Here is a 9,412-nt window from a genome sequence, read left to right as displayed (position 1 = left end):
GTTTCCTATAAGAGTAAGAATATTGGAGAGTTCCTTGAGATATGTAAAGATAGGATTGGGCTGTTACTTTACTTCTTTATCAAATCTGTTGATCTATTAATATGTAAGAGGAATGGTAATGGTTAACACAAGCAATTAGCATACCTGACAGCTAGTATAAATGTGTAAACAGTTTGAAGTTGTAAAAGTAAGTCACTCAAGTTAGAATATGTTCTTGCCTTCCAATGGCTAAACAAAATATGTAGTAAAAATATACTATTGTCAATATTGAAAAAAATAAGATGATGGGCGTGATGCAGTCTTGCAATTCTAGCATCAAAGAAGCTCAAGTAGGTGATTCTTGAGTTGAAGGCCATCTTGGGCTACATAAAGTGTCAGTCTTTGTTTAAAAAACAATTAAAGTAGAGAGAAGGGGGAGGAAGAAAGGAAAGAAAGGGGAAGGAAAGGAAACATCAATAGAAGAAGGAAGCTAGGTGAAAGAAAGAAAGAACAGAAGCAAGAGAGGAGGGGAATGAAATAAAGAAGAAAAATTAGCTCTTGTTTTAGATTTTCTTCCTTTGTCAGGGAAACCCTTTACTTCTTGAATCAAGTCACGTGGGGTTTTTTGTGGGGGAGTAGTCTTTTAGTGCCATTTCTATTGCTGTAACAAATGCTCTAACAAAAAGCAACAAGAGAAAGGAAAGAGTTTATTTAGCTTGAGATTTTAAGTTAAGGTTTGTTTTTGGAGATGTTGAACAGCTGGTCACATAATATCCACATTCAAGAGCGAATAGAATAAATACACCCTTGCTGGCTTCAATGCTTGCTTGCTTTCAGTTACTTTTGCTTTTAGGTATATTGTGCAGGACACTGGAAATAGTGCCACCATAATGGATTGACTCTTGCAACACAGGAAATGCCATTGGCATGCCTAACTTGATTTAATGATTCCTGGTTAATATATTTTTCCAGGTGATTCTTGGTTGTGCCCAGTTGACAATCAAATATAAGCAGCACAACAAGCAAAATAATAATGACAATATAAACTTAAAGACAGTAGTGAACTCCAGCACTACCCACTGCCCAGTTTTCTAGCCCTTCTTCTGCCCATCAGGCCTCTTTGCTGAAAGAATACACTTTTCTTCCTACAACCTAATCCTATTTTTACATAAAAGCTACATTATAGTTGTTCCTTTGGGCCTTTAAAGCAAATGCCACTATGCAAAATGCCTGTGTCTGTAGGTACCTTCCTATAGCTGTGATGTTCAGAGAACAGGTAGTTCCTAACTCCAACAGGCATTTCTTTTCCAAATCACAATCTCTATCACTGTAGATATTGTACCAAGGAAAATGCAAATAAAACACTGGGGTTGTTGGAGCCCTGAGAGGAGCCCAAGGTGGAGACACTGAACACCTGTCCTGTGACCAGAGGACTATCGTGGAAATTTCTTCTCTATGAACACATGTCCTTCATTATGTAGTGCTGCTCCCAGGGACAGTGTGGGTCCTTTTGCTTAGGGATATTGATCACATCAAGCCCTGATAAATATCTACCATTGTTTGGAAACAAAACATAAAACCCAATTATTTCTCTAGAGTTTGGAATTTCAGTGATGGTGAACAGGTATTTTATCTTCTTTCCAAATTCAAATGCTTAAGTACTGACTTCATTACAGATGGTAATGGAGAGTCTTTGTAATGGTAATCAAGTTATTGTGACATCTTTTGTCATTTGTGTGAACTTTGATCCAATGTGACTGTGTTTCTTTTAGCAAAGGGTCACATTTGAACATTAATGCCAAGGAAATGGCATAAAGGGTCTAGAAGAGGAACCCACAGTCCTAGAAGAGACTCTTGCAAGAATCTCAATACACCTTCAAAACCAAGTAATCCCAATACACCATTCTCAGATTCAAACCCAAGAATTAAGATGTACAGTGTGCTGCTCAAGGAATGCAGTTGGTGGTACTTTGCTGTGGCAACATGGGCTAACACCCTAATGGTCAACAAGAGCACATAATTAGGAACTATAATACTTCAGGATTTTATACAAGTAAAACATGGTTGGGTGTAGAAAAGTTTAGGTAATAGATGAGCCCATTAGGCATAATTATACAGACCAGAGTACTTTAAAGTGTGATCAAAACACTCTACATATTTAGAAGGAACATAATCTGTGGTTGTCCTAGGAAAACAGGAGGGATGAGCATTCTATGTGGAACAATCATGGCATTAAGATAAAAGACTGACATTTTTTGTCTTCCTTATATGTATTTATTTTAAACCACGGTCAACCACCTTGTATATTTTTCATAATAACATTTTAATAATTCCATCCACGATGACATATTTTCCTCGAATTTTGAAAATTTTGTTTTTATATGTGTGATTTGGGGAAATGAGTAACATATTTGATATTGCTTCTTGCCTCTCTCTCTCTCTCTCTCTCTCTTTCCCTCTCTCTCTCTCTCTTTCTCTCTCTCTCTCTCTCTCTCTCTGTGTGTGTGTGTGTGTGTGTGTGTGTGGGTGTATGTTTAAATAAGTGTAGGTACATATTTTCCATGGCTGTGTGCATGTATGGTATGTGTGTGTGTGTGTGGTATGTGTATGTTTCTACGTTTAGATATGTGCCTGCCATGACTGTATACATGTATGGAATGTATGTGTCTCTCTGTGTAGGTGTCAGTGCATGAATATGCACATATATGCTAAGTGTGTATGTCTTTGTGTAGATTCTTGCCTGCTGCAGCTATATGTACATATAGCATGTATGTGTCTGTCTTTATGAGTGTATGCTTCCAACACATGCATATGATGGTTATAAGAAGACTTTTCAGAGTTAGGTCTCCTCTTTTACCTTGTATTGAGAAACAGTGCTATTATTTCTGCCTCTCTGTTTACTTCACATCCAGAAACTTGTCAACAACTCTCGAATTACTAATACATTGTTTTGATCTTTTTACATGGTTGCTGAGTATTAAACTCGGGCCAAGTGCTTTTACTCTCAGATGTTTCAAAGGTCCTATATGTCATTTTTGACTAACAGACTCATGATTTCAAGCATCTGCTCAGCCTAGTTTATTTGAAAAATAGTCTGTTAGTCTTTATATTTCTGTTGTTTTATATGTATGGATATTTTGCTTTCATATATGGTCATTTGCCAAGTTCAAGTCTGGTGTTCATGGACACCAGAAAAGGATCTAGAGATATAGATGCATGTAAGCCAATGTGTAAGTGCTTGGAAGTGATGTGGGTCATCTGTAATTTCTTTCTCAGCCCGTTTATACTTTGAGTAGAGGAAGGCTACTGATTTGTTTGAGTTAATTTTATACCCGGTCACTTTGCTGAATTTGTTTATCAGGCTTAGTATTTCTCTGGTGGAACTTTTAGGGTCACTTAAGTATACTATCATATCATCTGCAAATAGTGATATTTTGACTTCTTCCTTTCCAATTTGTATCCCCGTGACATTCTTCTGTTGTCTGATTGCTCTAGCTTGGACTTCAGTAACTGCATTGAATAAGTAGGGAGAGAGTGGGCAGCCTTGACTAGTCACTGATTTTAGTGTGATTGCAACAAGATTCTCTCCATTTAGTTTTATGTTGGCTACTGGTTTGCTGTATATTGCTTTTACTATGTTTAGGTATGGGCCTTGAATTAACATGAAGCAGTGTTGAATTTTGTCAAATGCTTTCTCAGCATCTAATGAGATGGAGATGATCATGTGGTTTATTTTCTTTGTGTTTGTTTACATAGTTGATTACGTTGATAGGTTTCTGTATATTGAACCATTCCTGCATCCCTGGGGTAAAGCCTACTTGATCATGATGGATGATAATTTTGATGTATTCTTGAATTCAGATCGAGAGAATTTTATTGAGCATTTTTGCCTGGACATTCATAAGGGAATTTGGTCTGAAGTACTCTTTCTTTATTGAGTATTTGTATGGTTTATTTATAAGTGTAATTATGGTTTCATAGAAGGAATTGGGTAATGCTCCCTCTGTTTCTATTTTGTGAAATAGTTTGGATAGTATTGGTATGAGGTTTTCTATGAAGGACTGATAGAATTCTTCACTAAACCCATCCAGTGCTTGGATTATTTTTTAGTTTGGACACTTATTTACTGCTTCTCTTTATTTAGGAGTGATGGGACTGTTCAGATGGTTTATCTGATCTTGATTTAACTTTTGTACCTGATATCTATCTAGAAAATTGTCCAATTCATCCAGATTTTCCAGTTTTGTTGAATATAGACTTTTGAAGAAGGATCTGATGATTTTTTGAATTTCCTCTGATTTTGCTGTTATGTCTCCCTTTTCATTTCTGATTTTGTTAATTTGGACACACTCTCTGTGTCCTCTCATTAGTCTGGCTAAGGGTTTATCTATCTTGTTGATTTCCTAAAAGATCCAGCTCCTGGTGTTATTGACTCTTTGTATAGTTCTTTTTCTTTCTACTTGGTTGATTTCAGCTTTGAGTTTGATTACTTACTGCCTTCTCTGCCTCTTGAGTGTCTTTGCTCCTTTTTGTTCTAGAGCTTTTAGGTGTGCTGCCTAGCTACTAATGTATGCTCTCTCCAATTTATTTTTGGGGGCACTCAGATCTATGAAACTTCCTCTTAGCACTGCTTTCATTGTATCGCATAAGTTTGAGTATGTTGTGCTTTCATTTTCATTAAATTCTTAAAAGTCTTTAATTTCTTTCTTCATTTCTTCCTTGACCCACTTATCATTGAGTAGCACTCTGTTCAACTTCCATGTGCATGAGGGCTTTCTGTCCTTATTCTTGTTATTGAAGACTAGCCTTAGTTTGTGGTTACCTGGTAGGATGCATGAGATTATTTCTATCTTCCTGTATCTGTTGCGGCCTGTTTTGTGACCAATTATAAGGTCAATTTTGGAGAAGGTTTCATGAGGTGCTGAGAAAAAGGTATATTCTTTTGTTTTAGGATGAAATGTTCTATAACTATCTGTTAAATTCATTTGGTTCATTACTTCTGTTAGTTTCTCTATGTCTCTGTTTAGTTTCTGTTTCCATGATCTGTCCATTGATGAGAGTTGGAAAAATCTTCTACTTTTATTGTGTTAGGTGCAATGTGTGCTTTGAGCTTTAGTAAGGTTTCTTTTATGTATGTTGGTGCCCTTGTATTTGGAGCATAGATATTTAGGATTGAGAGTTCATTTTGGTGGATTTTTTTTCTTTGATGAATATGAAGTGTCCTTCCTTATCTTTTTTGATGATTTTTGGTTGAAAATCGATTTTATTTGATATTAGAATGGCTACTCCCACTTGCTTCTTCAGATCTTTTGCTCGGAAAGCTGTTTTCCAGCCTTTTACTCTGAGGTAGTGTCTGTCTTTGACTCTAAGGTCTGTTTCCTGTAGGCAGCATAATGTTGGGTCCTAATTGGATATCCAGTTTGTTAATCTGTGTCTCTTTATTGGGGAATTGAGTCCATTGATATTGAGAGATATGAAGAATAGTGATTGTTGCTTCCTGTTATATTCGTGTTTGAATATGAGATTATGTTTGTGTGCTTGTCTTCTCTTTGTTTTGTTGCAAAACAGTTAGTTTCTTGCTTTTTTCTAGGGTGTAGCTTGCCTCCTCATGTTGGGCTTTACCATTTATTATCCTTTGTAGGGCTGGATTTGTAGAAAGATATTGTGTAAATTTGGTTTTGTCATGGAATATCTTGGTTTTTCCATCTATGTTAATTTAGAGTTTTGCTGGATACAATTACCTGTGCTAGCATTTGTGTTCTCTTAGGGTCTGTATGACATCTGTACAGCATCTTCTGGCTTTCATAATCTCTGGTGAGAAGTCTGGTGTAATTCTGATAGGTCTGCCTTTATATGATAATTGACCTTTTTCCCTTACTGCTTTGAATATTCTTTCTTTGTTTTGTGCATTTGGTGTTTTGACTATTATGTGACAGGAGGTATTTCTTTTCTGGTCCAATCTATTTGGAGTTCTGTAGGCTTCTTGTATGTTTATGGGCATCTCTTTCTTTAGGTTAGGGAAGTTTTATTCTATGATGTTGTTGAAGATATTTAGTGGTCCTTTGAGCTGGGAGTCTTCACTCTATTCTATACCTATTATCCTTAGGTTTGATCTTCTCATTGTGTCCTGGATTTCCTCTTTATTTTGGGCCAGTATCTTTTTCTGTTTTACATTATCGTTGACATTTGTGCAATGATTTCTATGGAATCTTCTGCCACTGTGATTCTCTCTTCTATCTCTTGCATTCTGTTGGTGATGCTTCTATCTACGGCTCCTTGTCTCTTCCTTTGGTTTTCTACATCCAGGGTTGTCTCACTTTGTGCTTTCTTTATTGCTTCTATTTCCATTTTTAATTCCTTCACCTGTTTGATTGTGCTTTCCTGTAATTATTTCAGGGATTTTTGCACTTCCTCTCTATAGGCTTCTGCTTGTTTTTTTTTTTTTTGTTTGTTTGTTTGTTTTTTTGTGTGTGTGTGTGTTTTCCTGCATTTCTCTAAGCGAGTTCTCTATGTCTTTTTTGAAGTCCTCCAGCATCATGATTAAATGTGATTTTAAATCTAGATCTTGTTTTTCTGGTGTGTTTGGATATCCACCGTTTGCTTTGGTGGGAGAATTGGGCTTCAGTGATGCCATGTAGTCTTGGTTTCTTTTGCTTGGGTTGCTGCCCTTGCCTCTTGCCAACACGTTGTCTCTGGTGTTACCTTGTTCTGCTATTTCTGATAGCGGTTAGACCGTTGTATATGCCTGTGTGTCAGGAGTGCTGTAGACTTGTTTTCCTGTTCTCTTTCAGTCAGTTATGGGAACAGAGTGTTCTGCTTTCAGGTGTATAGTCGTTCCTGTCTACTGGTCTTCAGGTGTTTCTGCGGGCATGTGTCCTGAGTTCACCAGGCAAGTCACTTGGAGCAGAATAGTTGGTCTTACCTTTGGTTTCAAGCCTGGAGTTGCTTCTCAGAGATCTCCTTGAGGGCAGGAAACAGAAGTGCCTCCTGCCTTTGATTTTGACCCTGTGCACAGGGGGCCCAGATAGTGCTAGGTGTTTTCCTCTAGAGTCAGAAATGTGGGCAGAGAGTAGTCTCCTCTGGCTTCCCAGGTGTGTCTGCCCCTGTGAATGTCTATCTCTCCCTCCCACTGGAGTTGGGTGAAGGGAGCTGTTTGACTGGGTCCCTTCATATCCGAGGAGTGTCTGGACAGCAGCGTTGAGTGTCCCTATCTTTCTGTTCCCAGAGGCCCTATACAAGAAAATAATTTTTAAAAAGTTTATAAAAATTATCTAGGACAACTACTAGGAAAGTTAAGTAATGTTCTAGGGCAGAAAGAAGGGATGAATGATACTGCAGCATGTTTGATATAAAGAAACAGAGAGTTTATATTTCAGTTAAGTTTAAGGTTGTTCACAGAGGACCTTTCACAAGCAGACATAGGATTGTCTAAAAACTCTGCCTCCTAAAAAATGCATCAGTTTTGGAAATTCTAGATAAAATTTTAGAAGATAGCTTATCTCTCATTTTTTATCAAGAAAGACAAAATCTTTTCCTGTCTCCTGAATCAAATTTTTGGCATTTTGGAGTCAATGCAAGGGGTTTTTATTTTACTACTAGAATATATATATATATATATATATATATATATATATATATATATCTCCATCCCTCTTGGGCAAATAATTTATTCATTAATCAACATCTTGCATTTTTGACAGTGCAACTACTCAGCTGAATACACAAGATTTGAGAAACTTCTCATCATTTCCCCGCTCCCTCCATCCACTCCTACACTGCCATGGGGTCCTTTTCTACACAGGCCCTGGTGTCTTGGCACAAATAAGATGCTTGAGATACTAGAAGTAATTTTTTAAAAACTTTCTCAGATATTAAGGCTCATAAAATAATCCACCATACCTAAAACCACAGCACTTGGAGAGCTATGGCAAAATAATTGTAAAAATCAGCATTTAAAAGGGAAGGAAAGAAGGAAAGAAGGAAGGAAGAAGGAGGCAGGTATAGAGTCAGGTAGGTTGGCAAAGAAAGCAAGCAAACAAGCAAGCATTTGAAAACCATCATACTGACATACTTCTGGAAGTTGACTATACACTACTTTGCCCAATCACCTATGATTGTAGACATTGTTGGCCTGGAAAGGGTAATACTCTGTGTTTACAAGTTTCCTAGATAGCTAAATATGATGCTATAATAAAATGACATGTATCTAATATTGTTAAACATTTGAAAACACTTAGATTAAGATAAAAATGTGTTCAGATAACAAAATCTATTACATTTGATAGCAAAGATTTTCTTTAAAGCATTTGGCTGAATTCTGCTCCCAGTGGTGTGGTGACTAGATTTTCTGAATACCTTCTAGATCATAGCAAGAAATAAGTATATGGTTATTTCTATATTTACAGAGCAGTAGACTGAAAGCTGATTTCAGAGACAAGTTGTATACACAAAGTGGTTAAATCTGCTTACAATAATCAGGGCCTCAAATGGGGATAAATGGCCATACAGTGAAATAAACTTCTGAATATGCGGAAAGCAAAATGGGGGTTAGAGTTGCAAATGGTGTCTGGATCACAGCTTGCATTTCTCACAGACCAAGTCCTTGTTATTTTTCATTTCTGGACTTTCCAAAGATTAAAAAGATTCATATCATATATCACTACCAAAACCTACTGAAGACACACACACACACACACACACACACACACACACACACACACACACACACACAGGCACCATGGATGACAATCTTCAGAAATAAGAGTGACAGATTTTAATCTCCAAGGACTTGAGATAATTACAACAAACAGATTTCATATAAAATTACTAAACTATAAATATGTAAAATAAAGTGGAATTCCTTTAATTATGTAACAACACAAACCTAACAGCAATAAATAGGCAGCTTTGAAAAAGAACAAACTATTGATTTCAAAAGTGAAAAAAATATAACAATCAAACAAAACGTGTGAAGGTTAAGCAAAGCTGAAGAATTATTGACTCACTGGGAAATATAGGAACAAGGTCACGGAGACCTAGGCAAGTATGGCAATTTTCTGAAGGCAGGCTTCCTTGATATGTACTATAATGCTCTAATGAATAAGACCCATAAATATCTACATCTGGGACTTTACCATGGACATGTGTGCCCCACTGGTGATGTATTACCTTCTAGTGTTTTCTGTACTGGATCTCTGGGATGTGTAGAGAGGAGCTGTGATTTTTGAATTTGAAGTGTCTTAATAACCATTAAGGAGCCAACTGTCTGATGTGCAACCTCTGACTTCACTTAATTTAACCTCTGCACACACTGCTTTTTTAACAATGACCTTGGCAGCCTGGGATCTTTACCTGTAAGCATTATGCATTCACTCCTCTAACAATGCACCTAACAACCTGTTAGCAACATACAATCCCTGCATGAAGACAGCTT

Source organism: Rattus norvegicus, chromosome 9 (assembly GCF_021556685.1).
Source record: "Rattus norvegicus strain SHRSP/BbbUtx chromosome 9, alternate assembly SHRSP_T2T, whole genome shotgun sequence".
In the NCBI taxonomy this organism is placed as follows: domain Eukaryota; kingdom Metazoa; phylum Chordata; class Mammalia; order Rodentia; family Muridae; genus Rattus; species Rattus norvegicus.
Note: the sequence above shows the minus strand (reverse complement) of the source record.